Below are 18061 nucleotides of genomic sequence, written 5' to 3'. Positions count from 1 at the left end.
GTCCCGGTGACATCCACCTGAAAATGTGCTTGCGGATTTATCTGAAATAAAAACGTTGAAAAGCCAAACACAAAATCTGAGAGGCGGGAAAGGCAGGAGGGATGAGAAAGGTAATCTGCGGATCAGTTTTGAGGACACCCATCTCTCTAAGAAAAAGCTCCTGATGCTAATTTCCTTAACGAGAGAACTCCAGCACTAACTAGCACTTTTGAGCTTTCCACTCTCCACACCACTCTCGCACTAGTCAATAAGCTGTGTTCGTGCACTGCCAGAAAGCTGGCTGGGTATTAGCATGGTTTAAGGAATCAAAAAGTCATTACAAGGGGTATGTGCAGCGCACCCCTCCCCGTCAGAGACCACGCCAACAAGAAATGCCAGTGAGCTCAGTATATTTGATGCTTTTGGCTTAAGTTATCTACAAAACAGCTGAGTACCAGGAAGGAGCTCTCCTGCATCTTAGACTTTGAAACCGGAGAAGGCAAAATTATATATCTGGTCCTGCGAGGGCAGCCGTGAGACGGGCGATGGAGACAGCCACTGCTGGGGTGGAGAAGGGGAGATTTCCCTGCTGGGAGCGTTTGAGTCCAGCGCGTCCCAGGGGCCATTACACAGTATCTGTTTCTAAATCCTGATTTTTGAGGCTGCTATTGGCATTTCACGTCCCCTGAGCGGTCTGTGCCCGGCGGCAAACAGACATTCACTTCACCCGGCATGACGTAATGCCCGCTTTGATCCTGTCTAGCATATATAAAAAAGGATAATGTCAGCTGAAAAAAAATGACACCACCATTGAGCCACCTTTACAGCTCTCCACTAAACCTTCTCTCTCTCCATCTTTACGCACCATCTGCATTACCGGTTGCTCATCAGCCCAAGGACCTTCCCGTACCCACTGTAAAAGGTAAGTGTGCCTGATGGTTTTAAATTGCTGGAGGATGCCACACATAAGTGAAAGAAATCTGCAGTGGCTATTCCTTAATTTGAAACTATTTCCTTGTAAATGTAGTGGAGGGTCCCTCAGATCGTGGGTCTCCCATGCCTAGAGCAGGCAGGTTTGTCATACTCATGTCCCAAAGGCCATGACTTTACACATCGCTCTGGTAAGCACATATTCAGTGCTCTGAATTTGTTTTAAAATATACTTCTTAAGCCACGGATTTCATGCAGGAAGCCAGATGAAAAGAGCTGCTTTGAAAATGCTAGGAAAGAGCAGCATTGACTCCTCAGTGATACAGATGGAGAAAGCTAGAGAGACTTTCTCATCCCTAACATGATTTTATGATTCAGTGAATAATGCATATTAGCATAATACTGACTACAAAAATCCATACTCCTCATTTACTATTAATTAGTTATCAACATTATCCTATTATTAATTATTAACATTTACACTATCAATCAGCCCCTGGCTGACTGATAGCTTAAAATCTTGCATAAAGATTGTTACAACAATAGCTACAGTACATCACATAATGTGCTTCACAGTCGGGTTGTCGTATCCTCATCTATAAAGCTTTTTACTAATGCACTTTACAACATATCTTACAGTACATGGATGAAGAATGTGGCTGCACCCAGTAATAATTCCATTAATTATGAATAAAGCATTTACAAATGACATCCTTATTTAAAAATGGTGATGAACACATTTTGTTTTAATGCGGATGCACTGTGTAATTTGTAATTCCATAAAAAGCAATGCTGGCAGCATGGGTCAGGGAAAAAGGGCCAAGATCTTGTGATCTTGACATCATAAAGGAAAGGGGGAAAAACGGTGGAGAAAATGATTGACAAACAACAAAACATTGGGATAAAGCTGACCAAACTCCGAGGTGATGGTTGGAAGGGACGGTTAAAAGTGCCATGCAAAGCTGAAAGGCAAAAGACCTTATCCGGTGACCTTGCATTGCGGTTGTGTCAATAAAACTCTATCCTATATTAATAAAGTCTATATTTTCATTGCTTTCTCTCATTTGCGATGTTTTCAGCTGGCTGGCAGCTCACCACGACTTGTTAGCCACATAGAGTTTGCCTTTGCAGTACCTTGGTACCGCTTTGTCCTACAGGCTTTCTGAGATGGCAGAATATTTATTACATACAATATTTCACTGAGGCTACTTACGTCAAGAGGCTATAAATACATTACTCTTCCTAGTTTACTTAAGGGATAAAAAGTGCGTAGCTAAGTTTACAGATCAGGCTCAAGCTCTATTAATGTGTGGTCTGTTCATTTTCCTATATATCTCAATTGTTTGAAATTATTTTCCAAATTAATCCTATGAGTGATTCTTGACTTACTGATCATTTCCAAGAGCTGCAGGTTGAGTTGTGCAGCGGTCGTATTCGGGTTTTTACACGTATTATGCAAGAAAGGTTAATTTAAACTCATGATGCTTTTTGGTAATAAAGCTGTGAATATTTATGTTGGTCATAGTTTTCAACTGAGCTTCTTATACCAAGGTTCAACCATTTAAATGTGTGCTAACTGGGGGTGCAAAAATCCAGGCCACTCACTTCTGACCACACTGGCGGGTGGCTGAGAGCTTTCGAGGTCAGCAGAACATCAGCAAGCTCCTTCAGATTCTTTTTTTCCTTAAGTTCAGCGGGGTTTACAGCAGTTTGGATGAACAAGGTGCTGGATAATTCACAGACCATGGTGCCATGTATTTGTTAGCACGTAGCTGAAGCTATGCATGGTGGTGAATGCTGAGTGCGGTGTAAGTTTCTGCAGAGTCAGAGAGTCCAGAGGAAAAGAAACCTGGATCCACCATGGAAAGATAAGGAAAAGCATTGCCTTGCGAGGGACCTAGTTCTGGGTTCAGCCAGACCTTTTTGCAGGTGCCCTACAGAGATGGGGCTGCAAACCGGCGCTGAGCCAGGCAGGAATTTCGTGTGAATTCTTTTCACACTCCTTTTCAATGTCTCATTCATGGGTGACACTTAGTGCAAAGCGTGACACCTGACGTGGCCCTTTCCCCAGATTTTCAAGTCAATAAACATAGTCAAAAGTTAATATATAGTGTTTACTGCCAGCAGTGTCAAACAGGACATTCTGCAGTCCCCCTCTCCTCTCAAACCCAGGGAAAGCCAGGCAGTGTCGGAAAGGCTGCTGTAATTACAGGTCCCCTTGTGCAAGGCCGCTTTGAAATTCCCAATAGTTCTCCAAACCACCAGCAAGTTGGTTTTCAGAGCTGGCTGACAGAGGATTTATTTATTAAGGTTTTGGCTGTTTGCAGCAGCGGCTGGGCAGCAGCAGTTCCGCAGTTATCAAAAATCTATTTCCTCGCAGAGTCACAAGTAAATATCAAACCCCCTCCGAGAAGCCGAGCGCAACATTTACATTTTAATCTCACAAAACACTTTAGTTTCTGACAAACTGGGTTTTTTGGTCTGTGTGTTACAGAGAGGAAAGGCAGCGGGGTTACAGGAGAAAGCTTTATAGCCCTGAGAGTGAGCACAGGCTGTTTCGTATACGCGATATGGCCAGAGCGGCACGGTGACTTCCCCGTCTGCAATGACAGCAAAGACCGTCACCCTTCAGCACTGCTGGAGCCAGGTGCAAACGAAAAGCAACCTGGCCCCACAAGCTAAGGGTGCACGGGCATCTAGCGCTGAGCTTGGGTAGCGATGGCATTTGCATGTGTCAAATAGGTCGGGGCTGGAGGAATAAGCAGCCCTGTGCTGTTGGCTGCCGTACACGGTCACTCCTGGCTACAAACAGAGCCAAGACAGGGGGTTTGAATGTGGGCTCATGAAGTTTGCAGCAGCCATCTTCAGCCTTGGCTGCCAGCGACCTAAGAGCAAAGGTCTGCCAGGATGCACGGCTCTGAGCCGGGCTGGCTCTCCCTCAACGTGGAGTTTTCTCTTGCAGCCCTCAGCAGGCTGCACACGCCCTGGCAGCTCATCCTTCTCCGAACCCAGCCACAGCTCTTATTTCACTGTCTATTCGCATCTTTGTCTACAGGGCAATTGGTATAAAGTGGAGGTGCTGGCTGGACCCAAGCTCTACAGTTTGCTGTCTGGCGACAAAAAGCATCGCTCTCTTTTCCTTGTTATCACCTCTGCTGAGGTCCCGTACTGCCTCCGTAGAATCGCTGCAGCAAGATATGAATTATGGATGAAATGAAAAATCCCAGCCTGGTGCACAGAGGGAATATGCAAAGTGCAGAGCAATCACCTCTGTGCATGAGCCTTGCCGTGTGCCACCTTCAGGTGCACGATGCCCAAAAATCTCTGCTCAGCCTCAGCCTGCGACTCCCTCATCCCGTAGGTCTCAGGATTCCCTCCTCCCAAGGGCTTCAGGTTTTGAAACGATGGCATCCATTACTTTGAAAAGCATCCCCTTATGCTTTGTGGAATCTTCATGTGGAGGTACCAAGGGCACTGTATGGATAAAAGCTTTCTTTTGAATTTACACGCAGAGCACCTCCAGCGGTGCAGGCATCAGGCAGGATGGGTGTCTACTCCCAGCATGGGAAGGGCTTGCCCAGGGGAAATTTGGCACAGTGCAGATCCCCCACTCCAGATTTGCTCCTGAGCATGTGAATGCACGTTTGCAAATGAGGTGATGCAGGGAGCTGTGGGCAGGAGCCCCCAGCCGAGGCTGGTTTGTAGGGGTGAGCCTGGCACAGCCTCGCCCCGAGCAGAGCAGCGCCCATGGGGATTTGCAGAGGTGTGGGCTGGTTCCTGCCAGAGCTCCCTTCTGCGGAAGCAGAGAAGTGAAGGGTTGGACAAGTGCTTCAAGGTAGTCACGGACTCTGGCTTTAAGGGTCTGTGATTTGGGGAAACTCAGTCTCTCTACTCATAACTTCTCTATCAGAGAAGAAAATGCCTTCCAGAAGGAATTTTTTAAACGTCTTTTAATTTTTAAATGCTTTAATTTCTCCCTTGCAAGCGCAGCTCTTTGCTTTCGTGCACCATCTAATAGCACACTGCAAATGTGTTTCTGCACAGCCATTTCTGAGTGTGCAATATCAACATCTGTGCTAAAACCAAGCAGAAATTTTTCCCTGAAGCAATATTTTCCTCAGTATTATTGTTACTTTTTCTTTTTAATGGTTTGCTTGTCATGGGGGCTCTTCAGCCTCTTAGTTTCAGGAAATGAAGGCTCCCTGCTTCTCCCTCCTTGTCAAAGCCAGCCCTGGCAGGCGAGAGCAACACCACCCTTGTCCTTTCCGCTAAAAAAGTTTTACTTAGTGCTCACTAAAATTATGCTGCACTGAAGCACCTCGTTGAACCGGGGCTTGGCCACCCTCTTCATCATCACGCAGAGCCCAGATTGGCATGCCCAGGCATGGGAGAAGGGCCACGCACTGCAGCTGGACCAGACATCCTTCTTTAGAGCCCAGCTTTGCAGCAGATGAAGACTACTGGTTGGAGATTGAAAAGATGCAAAATAGCTAAATAGAGAGGTTGCTGCTATAAAAAAAATCCACAGGAGCCAACGGCTACCTTCCTGCGGTAGCTGAGATGCTGCAGCTGCTGCTCAAGGTCTGGTTTAGTTAATCCTCATGCAGTGCTGTTATCCTGTCCTCACCGTGAGCAAGCAGGATGGTCAAAGTTTGTCCTGTTCCAAAAACCAGCATGGGATAACTGCGGGTAAAGAGGCGCTCACTGAAGGTATCAGCAGCACCTCTGCCGAAGGCGCTGATGAAGGTCACAAACAGCGGAGCAAAGCGTTGATTTCTGCCTGGGCAACAGCATTTAAGTGCTGTTATTTTACCAGGGTGCCCCTGTAGAAGCTTCAGTAGCCTCCTGTGTTCGCCCTGGCTCCTTGCCTGCACCCTTTCTTTTGGGAACTGCTTCTCCAGGCCAGGTCATTGCCACTGGTGCCACCGCCCTCCCTGTGCCCGCCAGCACGCGCTCCTCCGGCGAGGGCCGTGACTTGAACAGGCTGTGGGATGCTGCGCGGGTGAAGATTGCTTTCCTGAGACAGGGCTGATGTGCAGGATTGGGAAAGGATTGGGGATGTGCAGCAAAGGCAGTGAGAATCGCCGGTTACGTGCATCTGTAGCATCTCCAGAGGGAGAGAGCATGATCAATTTTCAGCTCTTGGAAGCTGAAATAGGTCTGATGTATACGAGTCCGCTTTTGGTTTCTTTCTAATTTGCATGTCTCTTGCCTTGCAGAGGGTTTGGGAGGGGGGTGCAATCTGATGGACAGAGCCGTGCCTTCCCGCACACCTCTCCTTGGACGACTTTTTGTGATGGTGGTGGTGCAGGCAGCGATGTCTTACAGGGACTCCCAGAGCGGCTGCGGTGGAGGGAAAAGGGAAGCTCTGGGATCGCAGTTGGAAGCGGAAGCAAAGCAAATGGCTCGTGTCTGGGCAGGGCTCGAGTGGATGGGCAGCGCTGCCTGCAAGTGGTGACTCCAGCTTGGCCTTCTCCGCTGGCAGTTTGCAGCTCTCTGGGCAATTGTCTTCTCACCCACCATCCTTCCCCTGCCCGATACACAGCAGGCTGGCAGGATTAATCGATCTGTGTTTGAATTTCTCCTGTTAAGTAGGTGTTAAATATTATTATCATTATTATTATTATTATTGTTATTCATAACCACAGTGGCAAACATTCCCCTGTGCATGTATTTAAGCTATTCAATGTGGGCTGCTTTGTTCTTAATTTTGATTATTTTAAGAAGTCCTTTAGAACATCAAATAGTCTCCATAGATGAGGATTTATAGGGAGGTCTTGAGAGCTGTCAGAGTAATGTTTTTCCAGCAGCAAAAACTTAACCTTCTCTTAGATCTTTATTTCTGCTTTGTCCTGGGTTTGCCATGTGATGAGGAGATGGTGTAGCTGCGGCAAGTGCTTGGTTACAGCTAGCAGGATGAAGGAGACGTGTTGTCAGTTGTTTTATTTTTGATCCCATTTGAATGTGTCAGTCAACTGCCTCGAATCAAAGAAAGTGAGAAGGAGCCTTTAATAGTTGTGATTTGGAAACTTCAAACTTACCTTTTTTTTTATAGACACTAAGTAAATGGTTGGCGGGCTCCTGTAAATCATAACATTTCTAAATATATCAGAGAGGCTCTCAGCCAAGCTGCTGGTGAAGACGGTGTCTATTCCTATTGACTTCTTTTCCCCCTTCAGATTACTTTTGCAGTGAATAACTTCAAATCGTAATGCAAAAAATCAGGGACTCTTAACAAGACTAGCTAACGCTGTGATTAATGGAAGTGTAATGTGAGCTACTGTACAGTCCTTAGAAACCAGTTAGCTAATTAGTGTAATCACAGAGGTGGAAATAATTAAAAGACCATAAAATAGAGGTAGCCTAATAACAACATTTTCCTCTGACCCAGAACTGGTGAGCAGAGGATGGCTTACTGGGTTAGGAACAGAGAGGAGCGGAGACTGAAGGGTCTGGGAGTAATCACCGTCAATGAGGTCTCGGGGCTGGATCAGACAAGTAGAAATAGAGCCGATTTTACAGCAATGTAATCCAGATTGCAGCAGAGTCCTCTGGCAATGGTGCTTCACGTTACAGCACCCCTCTTCCATCTTTACCCATTGCCACAAGTTTAGTGGCAAACTAATCAAGACACGGGTATTTGTGGTGAGGCAGGATCTGGCTGGCTCTCTTTCTTTCTTACTTTTTTGTTCCCTTTCTTCTTTCCCAGGTTATTAGCAAATATAGTATTAAAACTTCATTCACCTTGCAGTCCCTGAGCCCTCCAGGTTTGGTTTCAGGAAAGGGGGAAATCAACGTCGTAAGGTGCTTAAGAAGAAAATCCTGTTAGGGGATTCCCTATATTTATGTAGCTTATAGTGTATTTATGTATGTTATTCACTGTAAGTTTCACAGAAATCTAACAGCTGGCTGAAAAAATCTCTTGCTAAGAGGGAAAAGTCTTTCTGGGCAGAGGAGAGCGGTACAGCCACCAGTGAGGGTGTAGTCATTGCCAGAGCTGCTCCAGGAGCTGGGTGCCAAGCAGACCTGCCACCCTGTTCAATCCTCACCTGCAGCCTTTGCACCCAGGTTGGTGCAGACAGCCCCGAGTCCTTTGGGCAATACCAGCACATTAGCGTGGTGGTGAATCCTAAATAACCCCCAAAATGCGTGCTTCTCCGAGGGGTCTCCCAGGCAGGACTGTTCAGATTCACCTCTCGTGGGGATGGTGCGATGAGCTGGATCTCACCCTTGGTGACTGGAAGTGACCTACCTCTTGCTGCTAGATGAAATAGCTCCATGTAACGGGCTATAAAAAATCCTGACCAGCAATTTTGCAGTTGGGATGGGCCACCACTATGTCCATCTCCGTTGGCTCTTCTCATTTCTGCCATGGTTTTGTGTGTGTTTCATTTGACCTGGGTATAATGAGCAAGAAGAACAAAGTAGCTGCAGACACACAATCAACAATCATCTGTTGAAGCTGATGAATATGCCAAGACTGCTAAGTGGGTCTTCATTAGCTATTCACATGCTAAGAGCACTCCTTATTTAGTCTTCTTCCCTAGGTGAATCTATTTTTGAATATCTTTTGTACTGATCTTGTCTGGGGGGGTGGGAGGTTGGATGGAGAGTACCACCACTGCCAGGTAACCAGATTATTGTCATGAAAAAAATAGACCGTGACACCAAGTTGGCAGCAAGCTGAAAAGAAGAAACAATGTGATGCCATTTAGAGAAGGAAGGAATAATTTTCCCTGGTGACACCTCTAGTGGGAGGCAGAACTTTATCTTCTCTTTGCAGCTCAAATGAAGCATCACAGCAGTAGCATTAACTGTGCTTCCACGTTTCCAGCATGTCTTTTCATTAACCTTTTTTTATTGCTGTAGCAGGGAACAGCCTTTCCAGGGAGGGTTTGCAGGGCCATCACTGGAGATGCAAGCCCAGGATGTCCTACCCAGGTCCCCAGGCTGTGGCACATGCGGTGCCTGGTAGTCTGTGCTGCATGTAGATGAGCTTACATGAAGAAGGGAAACATGATATATATCTACAAGCCTGCTGGAGAGCGGATTTTGGAGCAGCAAGTCGTGGCCAGCCTTGCTCTAGGGGCCCTTCTGGCCCATTAGCTCAGACATGTGAATCACATTCCGGGACATCCTCGAGGGTTGTCCTGGTTTCAGCTGAGATAGAGTTAATTTTCTTTATAGTGGCTGGTATGGGGCTATGTTTTGGATTTGTGCTGAAAACAGTGTTGATAATACAGAGATGTTTTAGTTGTTGCTGTGCTGGTCAAGGACTTTTTTCAGCTTCCCATGCTCTGCCAGGTGCAGAAGAAGCTGGGAGGGGACACGGCCGGGACAGTTGATCCAAACTGACCAAAGGGCTATTCCATACCACATGACGTCATGCTCAGTATATAAAGCTGGGGAAGAAGAAGGAAGGGGGGACATTTGGAGTGATGGCGTTTGTCTTCCCAAGCAACCATTACGTGTGATGGAGCCGTGCTGTCCTGGAGATGGCTGAACCCCTGCCTGCCCATGGGAAGGAGTGAAGGAATTCCTTGCTTTGCTTTGCTTGCGTGTGCGGCTTTTGCTTTCCCTATTAAACTGTCTTTATCTCGACCCTCGAGTTTTCTTACTTTTGCTCTTCCGATTCTCTCCCCCATCCCACCGGGGGGGAGTGAGCGAGCGGCTGCGTGGTGCTTAGTTGCCAGCTGGGGCTAAACCACGACAAGGGTGCAGATGGGATGGCGCTGAACCCCTGGCAGTGTCTTCATGAGAGAAAAGTGCCTTTTTCATCTGCACAACCCCCTTTTCCACACTGGCCATCACCTAAACTTTCTCGTTTAAGCTTTTCTTAAAAGCCACGGCTCCTGCTGTGCTGGGACCGGTTGGTTGCGGATGCCTCTCGCCCTCCCGACCGCATCCATCTGTGGTGAAGGCTGCCTTCTCCGGCCATGCGGAGTCTCTGAGGGATGTGGTGGCTGAGCTGCGCCCCAGCAGCGCTGGGGACCCAGCATCCTCAGCTGGCACCCACCCCGGTCCCAGCTGCACAGAGCACAGCCCAGCCATGTCCCGTCCCAGTGAGCACAGACCAACGCAGCCTCATGCGTCCCCCGAGGCGGCCCGGCCCCACCACCGGCTCCTGCTCATGCCTGGTCCAACCTGCATCCCCCCTCCAGCAGCGTGTGGGTGCTGCTTGAGAAACCACCCAGAGCACTGCATTCCTTCTGGCAGAAGATTTCCATCTTACCTGGCCAATTCCTGCCCTCCCAAACCTGCTCAGCACATATTTATTTATTTATTTATTTATTTTTTATAATCTGGCAGGGTGGGAGTGAGTACCGTGCTTGTCCGAGTTACCTTTTTCCAGCTGAGGCTGTTCACGCTGCAGACTATGTGGGTGAAACCCTGGGAAAGCCAAGGGAAAGCGTGCTGCTCCAGGGAAGCCTTTTTATATGAACAGCAATGTGAGCTGAGCACTTGTACCTCCGGGGTTTGTAAACAGCGGATCTATGAGAGATTACTTTTTTTTTTTCCCCTTGTGCTTTTGACCTTATTTGCTGAAAATGAAACATCATCTAACCTTCCAGGAAATGCCACGATTCTTCGATCTGACATGAGAACATAAATCTTCTGTAAGAGTGCAGCTGTTCTGGTCAAGCTCTCCGGTCTCTGGAACAGGGTTCTGGACACCGGAGTGGGAATCGCAGCATCCTGAATCCAGGGCAGCAGGACCTGAGCCCTGCACCTCTCCAGCCCGGGGAGTGACAGCTCCATGGGGTTAGTCACTGCCTGAGCTAGTTTTGCACCAGTACCTCACGGAAAAATTGGGATTTCTGGGGCTTGAATCACCTTGAGCATCTTAAAGTTTTGTGGGAGAGGTGAAACCCTTCCCATCCAGCTCTGTGAGTCGGGCTGAAATAAAACACAGCTTTACAGCTTGAAGTAACCCACCTTGCCCTGCGTCAGCCTCCCCTAGTCACCTCCTGGGAGAGGTTTTAAAGGCTGCTGCACTGCTGAAATTTCGGGCTCTGCATGCCATGCTTCAGCAAGCGCAGGCCCTGGCTCACTTTTCTGACAGCGCGTTTCCCGCGCACGATGCCTGTGGGTACCTGCTCTTGCCTGTACAAGCAGCCTCGGCAGGTTGCACCTCCCCCTGCTATTTTGGGGGACCGCAGAGGTTTTTCCGGGAAGGCAGCGGGGCGGCTGTGCGGCGGGGGGAAGCTGTCAAACCATGTCTGCATCAGGGCCAGAGCAGCAGCGCGGGCTTTTTGAAGGTAAGCGGTTATTTGTAGGAAGGCATGGCTCTCGCGCCACTCTACAGCTTTCTGCCTCCCACCCAGCACAAGTGGTTTAGAAGATACTATTTTTGCTCAAGAAGTGCCTGCTTTTAGATCCAGACTGTTAATGTTTTACCTGCGGTGTATTCACCAGCGTGCAGATCTCTCTCCTTCGTGGTTTACCCCCAGAGCAGGGTCCCCCAAACCTCACTGGACCCGGGGAATGACCCGGAGCCACCTTTGCATTTTGCTGTGTTTCCCTCTGGGTCAGGTCGGTGACATTCCCGACCCCCAGCATGCTGGGGAAGATGGATTTAACTGAACCCACAATGATAGCCCCTCCAAAAGCCTCGGAAAGCGAAAATTTCTTTCTTTCTACCTGGACCACCTTTCCTTGTTTTACCACTAGATGGGAGAGTGAGACTGGGCTAACTCAGCCGCTCCGTCCTCATCCCGGTAGGAATTCCGAAGGGAGATGAGAACTGAGAAATACCCACAGGTCACCTGCAAACCCTCCCACCTCGAGAAGGGAGTGGGTAAGCCCCAAACACATAGTTATCCCCTAACCCCAAAACTGCACGGTTAGGGGGGACTAATGCTTGCCTGGTGCGTTCCCTCGATGCTGGAATCCCAGGCTAGCAGCCCCTCTGCCCACGCGCAAGGAGGACTCACTTACACAAAGACTAGATATAATCTTGGAGTTTAAATACTTCTTTTTTTTTTTTTTTTTTCATATCCACCTGTCCTAGAGCAGAGGGAGGTGGGGAAAGCGCTTGCAATTCACTCCTCTCATCCGCAACCCAAATCCCACTTCCCGAGAAACCGGGTGACCCCAGTAACTGCTTTGGGAGGTAAAGACTAAACCAGCATTTTCTCCTCCTTCTACACCATTCTCCTATAGGATTCTTGTGTAACGATACTCCCAGCGATACCATTTTCCTGCAAAGATTAAAAATGGGCTGGTGCAAAGATTGCATGTGCAGGAGGAGAATTCGTGCCCCGGTCTGACGCCGCTCGCCTCAGGAGCGGCCGTGGGCGAGGGAGGGGAGGACGCCTGGTTCATTAATGTCCTGTTAAATTTACTTTCACTGCAGCACTTCCCATCTCCTGGGACGCTTCCTGAGCTTTTGCTGGGACTGGGTGTGGTTGGGAATTACATAGTTGCAGAAGCACTTTCTCAACCAAATGAAACATTGCCAAGTTTGACTATTTTTATTATTATTGTAAGGTTTGGGGTTTTTAAAAATGAACATCTCTTCTTCCTTCCTGAGATTTCACAAGTTCTGGAAGAAATCTCATAGTAGCCAAATTCTCCAACTGCCTGTATGACTATGGCAGAATATGTAATCCTGTAATTTGGAAATTATCTTCTGGGGGGTTTTGCTGTCTGCCCAACCTTCCTAATTTGCAAGATTTTTAGAGAAGTGACTCAACTGATTTGTTTAATGCTTGGCACAGTTGGGCACTGAAATGAAGTAACTCCAATAACCTCCCTAACTGCAGTGCCCTTCTTGCCTCTGTTGGGGTCTCCTGTCTTTGCCTTCACAGAAAATATCTATCATTTTCCTGTTAGAGAGAAATAACAGCTTCTTTGGAAGAGGAAGTTTGGTTTTTTACTGGACATTACCTACTCCTATTTTCCGTAACCAACAGCCACCCTACCCTGTGTGTGCAACGAGGCCACTGAGTCACTGAGCACGAAGCACCAACCAGCTCGTGCACCTCGCCAGGGAGGCCCCAAAATTCCCCCGAAGAAGAGAGACATCTTTCTTCAGCTGATAATTACAGATGAAAAAATGTTGCCTGGAAGCAATTAAAAAAAAAAAAATAGAAATTCCAGATCTGGCAGGTCCAGGGCATGTTTGCTTGTGCAAATGCAGCTTCTAGCTGCTGGGGAGAGCCTGGGGTGACAGCAGCAAACAGGACAGCCGGGGTGGGAGCATCCCCTACCGCAGCGGGGGCCAGGGCTGGGGTTCACCCCGCTCTCTGTCCGTGGGCGGATCTGGGACATGGGGGGACGAAGGTCAGAGCAGCCATAAGGTGTCTCTAATAGATGGTTAATCATATGTCTGCTTCTGGCCATGGACACTCGATGGAGAAGTTACTGCCCTTGTCCAACTGCCTGCTGCTCCCTGAGATCCTCAGATCCCAAACATTGGGTAAGCAAGTGGGAAAAAAAATCTCAAATACTCAGGACCCCTGCAGCAACTCTGATCTGCTTTGCTATGCTCCCAGTCTTTATAGCCCTTTCTTCTCATCTCCCCCTCACCGTCCTAGGATAATTAAAAACCAGAAAAAGCACTAACTGGGACGAGGAGCTACAAAGTGACCGGTGGCACGGTGCACCCTTGCAATGACACAAGACTGGAAGGATGAGGACACCACAGAGACCAACTTCTGGCCTTTAGCAACTGCAGGAGATGCTGTGGCTTGTGGTTGTCTAATGGCCTTCGGCACACCAAATGCAAAGTCAGGCCTGCTTCAGCAAGGAGAAGTGGAGCTGATTTAAGTTTCTTTTTAATTATGACAAGGAAATAGCACATGCAAGTGCTGTTGCTTCAGACAAGAAACACGTGGCAGTCACCAAGCTAAAGCTGCGTCCTGTAAACCTTTCCAGTACGTGAGACTGAGACTTGAATTCCTGCTGCTGCAGGGCCAGGGGGAGGAGAGGAAAAAGGATTTGAGCATGGCTCAAGCTGTGGTCGATGGGACTTGTTTCAGGAGAGCTCAGCTACCCGTGAAATGTGCGTCCTGCCAGGGTTGGGGCAGAGTCCAGCACAACGCGTGTGCATGCATGGCATTTACTGCACTAGTAGACAGCTCCAGTAGCAATATAAAGAGTGTAAAGTTTAAACTTATAAAGCATCAATGCAGACACCAGGATGGAGCAGCAGACTAGCAAAAGGCAGGCTTTCTTGGAAATATTGTCTTGACGTAGATTGCAGCCAGAGCCCTTTGGCAGCTGGCTCACGGCATCCACGTGGACCCTCGTGATGGTAATTAAGAGCAGCCCCATGAATTTGGAGAGGGGGCAAAGGAGTCTACATCCTCCTCAGAGGCATTTTGAGCTCCCAGCTGAGCGCAGAGGGGTGCATGTGCTGGTGAAGTACGTGGGATGTGCTCCACGGGGCTGTGACCAGTTTGGAGCGGCAAGATGCAGTTGCGTGATGGTAAGCACAGAGCACAAATCAAGTGAAAACTATTAGGTGGGTGAACATCAGCCCCAGCACCCTGGGGCATCCCCGGACGGAGGGGTCTGCACCACGGGGGATGGCTGATGTTTGCTCTGATCCTGACCCGCACGGGCAGCTCCCAGCTGTGAAGCAATCCAGCCTCACAGATGCAGAGTCTGATCTCTCTGTAGACCTTGATCCTGCAAGAGGAACTATAGGGATGGATTTTCAAAATCAGCAAGAACGAGTGGGACCCAGGCCTTATCTGAGATAGCAACAGAATTAGCCACATGATTTCTTCTCCATGTCTACAGGGGCAATATTTTTCCAAAGTTCAAAGTCTTTCTGTGCAGAAAGCATGTGACGTGCTGCAGTCACAACATAGTTTTGGTGCTACAAACAATTTAAAAAATCCATTTCTGGAGCAATATTTTCTATGTTTGTAATCTCTGAACTAATTGCAGAACTGGAAAATCAATAGCTATCTGGAAATCTTTCCAATACGGCTAACTAAGCCTGCTACATATCATGCCGGAATATATTCTTCACAAATACATGATGCTCATGACCATCTCCCAGATCATATGGGCAGATGATATCACTGTCAATAAGTGTCTGTACTTCATTACACTGCAATGGAAACATTTACCAAAACCTGCAGGGGGGATTAGGCAGAGCGAACAGTATGCGGATCTGGAGCAGCATTTGGTGCCAGCACTTTAAGCCAACAACAAAAAGAGTTGAAAGACTCAGTTAGTTGAACAGGACTCTTCAAAAAGATTATGAAACAAAGTCATTAAAAGTTCACGCCTCAGTTGTAATGTTGTTTTTTCATCAGACTTTATTAAAAAAAAAAAAAAGTAAAACCTTTGGTGACTGAAAATAACCTCTTTCTCTTCTCTCTCTTCTAGCAAGAGAGAAGCGGTTTTAAATGGGTAGTTCAATGGCGATTACACTTCAAAAACACGTGTAAAGAGGAAGAGCGTTGCTCTGATGAATATGATCTCCTCTTGCTGTACAAACACGCCGTGTTGACCATGGCAACTTGGTTGGAGCCAAAGCCCAAACCCTTGTGCCCACGCCCTGCACCACTTCCCGTGCACCGCAGGCGTTGCTAGGATCTTATTTGAGACGCTGCCGCCTCACTCGTGCCCTGCGAGAGCTCAGCGTGCTCTTCCCCGGTACGGTGGAGTTTGTGCTGTTGCTAAATGAAGAGTAAATATTCCCATCAGACACAGTGCCAAAAGCACAGTAAGCGGATAAGAAGCAAAGACCACAGTACAGGGGATTTTCTCCATGCTCCTTTTTGCATCGCAACTTGGCACAACCAAGCGATGAATTCTGAGCTGTCACGTGCCCACAAAACATTTGCTCCCATTCTATATGTTTTTCTCTGATTATTTGTCATAGCTTTTTTCCCCCCAGTGAATTGAGCAGAGAAAAAGTGGGACTGAGGTACATCTCTGCCCTCGGTCCCTCCCCAAGCCGGGGCATTCCCGAAGCTGCACCCACACCCACAGCTCTCCGAGGTGGCTGATCCTTGTCCCGGAGCAGAGCTTCAGCTCTAGCAACGCATGAAGGTAAGGTGCCGAGTGTTCCTTATTCCAGCTCTCATCTCAGGAGACAGGCCACGATTTATAGTCCCTCCTAAGTAAGACCTTAGCAGGTTAATTATGCTCAAAGAACTTAAATTTTGGAGCTGGGCATGACCCATGTAATGATCTGGATTGTAATTATTGGTATTATTACATACTGTTTGCACTTCTGTAGGACCCCCACGCCCATCTCAGGAGCTCCCGTGCACGGTGCAGCACATCAGCACAGAGAAAGGAGCCCCTCGAGCTGCTGAGAGCCTGCCTGGAGCAGTGGAGCCAGACCCGAGCGTGGCCAGGGGTCTTTACGGTAACAGCACTGCCTTGCCCGCACCCAGAACATACACTCCCATGGTGTGGCTTTGCTAATCTGGGCTGCTTTCAGCCAAAAGCAACAGTTACAAAAATATTGTGCTTATCATCAGCAGAGTCAAAATTTCCCTTTTAATTCCTAAGCCTGAAATGACCTTGATGCTAACTCAGAGCTGCCGGGTGCTATATACTGTCAGGCTCTATGGGAACATACCCACAGCTGCTGCACTGAGCTTCAACGTGTTTTCTCTTGGGATGATGCCGTCTTTGGACTCTTCCATCTTTCTTCCCAATGTAACATCATATTTCACTCAAATAAATCTTGATCAGAGTGTGAGAAATCACTTCTATTTCTCTCTATCTTAGGAAAAAAAGGCTGCGGTGTCTGCGCACCACCTAATGGAAAAGACCTGAGAAAAAAGCTCAGACCCTTCAGAAATCTTTCGAAGAGAAGCTACAGCTCTCCCTTATCTCTTTTAAAATTAACACATCACACTTTGTGCATGCTCAGCAGCAAAGTTCCTAATATCATTTCCCAATAACCCTGAGGTACAGTATTGCAGTGCTGTTGCTGGCTGGTTTATAAAGAGGGCGAGAGCAGGACAAGCAGCGACGGATCGCTGCCTCTCATGACGTTCCCCTGGCTGGCGGCCATCAGCACCTCAGGGACATCCCAAACTACAGGTTTGCATGGAGATTATTGGGTTTAACAGCCGCCAGAGCATGTGTCACCCATGAATTTGTCTAATCCTTCCTCGAACACAGATACACTTTCGGCTCTGCGATGCCCTCCAGCAACGGTTGCCGCTGTTTAATCAGGAGCTGTGCAAGAGTTTGTTTTAAACCTCCTACCTCATCCTTTCATTTACAGGATCCTTTGCTCTCGTAATAATAAATGCAGCTCGCAGTGCTGAGCAGGATGGATTCTGATGCTCCAGTTTGTAAAACCAACAGGGTCTTACAGAGGTAGGATAACACAAAGCCTGGTAAAAATCCCAGGGTGGATTTTCCGAAGTGCGTTTCCCACTGCAAACCAGCACTAGCCACTGCTCGTGACAAATCCTATCTTTATTCATTATTTATTATATGTTTCCTGTGAATGAATTTCTGGCTCAAATTAGAGTTATAGTAAAACTCTAAAAAAATCTTCTTTTAGAAAAAAATCCAGTTCTGTACTTCCTTCCTGGAGATTTGTTGCTTGTTCTGCAACAGGAGATGTGAATCATGGAAGTATTTATAACAGCAGTATTAGGAAATGATCATTCCAGCACCAGAAATCTGTATTAGACATTGTGTCTTTAAATAAATTTTTTATTACTATGTTAACCTAATCTTGTAAATACATGCACACTTAACTATATTAAAAATGTAAATGTTCCCAGAACTGGACTTTACATGATGAATATACAACAACTCCCCTTCTTTCCTAGTCAGCTCTTGGAAAAACGAGGATAGTTTCATTTGATGGGCATTAATAAGGTTTATGTCTGCTCGAATTTAGGCCAAAGATTGTCATGATCATCTCAGGTCCCACATGGCTTACAGGACTGAACTTGAAGAAACATCTTTCAACAGCCGCTGGTGACGGAGCGATTCCAGCTCTCAGAGTGCCTCCAGCAGACTGATTTCCCTTCTGTGGCACTAAATTTGCATTCATTAAAACCAGAGTTTTAATGATTTATGGAGATTTATAAAAAATGGCAGCCCAGAGCTCCTGACACTCCCAAAGCTTCTGATGGAGGTACAACACATCATAAATCCATCCCGGTGTGAAATACTGAATGAAAATCATTGCAGGAATATCTGCAAGTGT

This window comes from Ciconia boyciana, chromosome 14, assembly GCF_034638445.1.
Source record: "Ciconia boyciana chromosome 14, ASM3463844v1, whole genome shotgun sequence".
NCBI lineage: Eukaryota > Metazoa > Chordata > Aves > Ciconiiformes > Ciconiidae > Ciconia > Ciconia boyciana.
The sequence above is the reverse complement of the archived record's forward strand: the minus strand, read 5'-3'. Positions refer to the sequence as shown.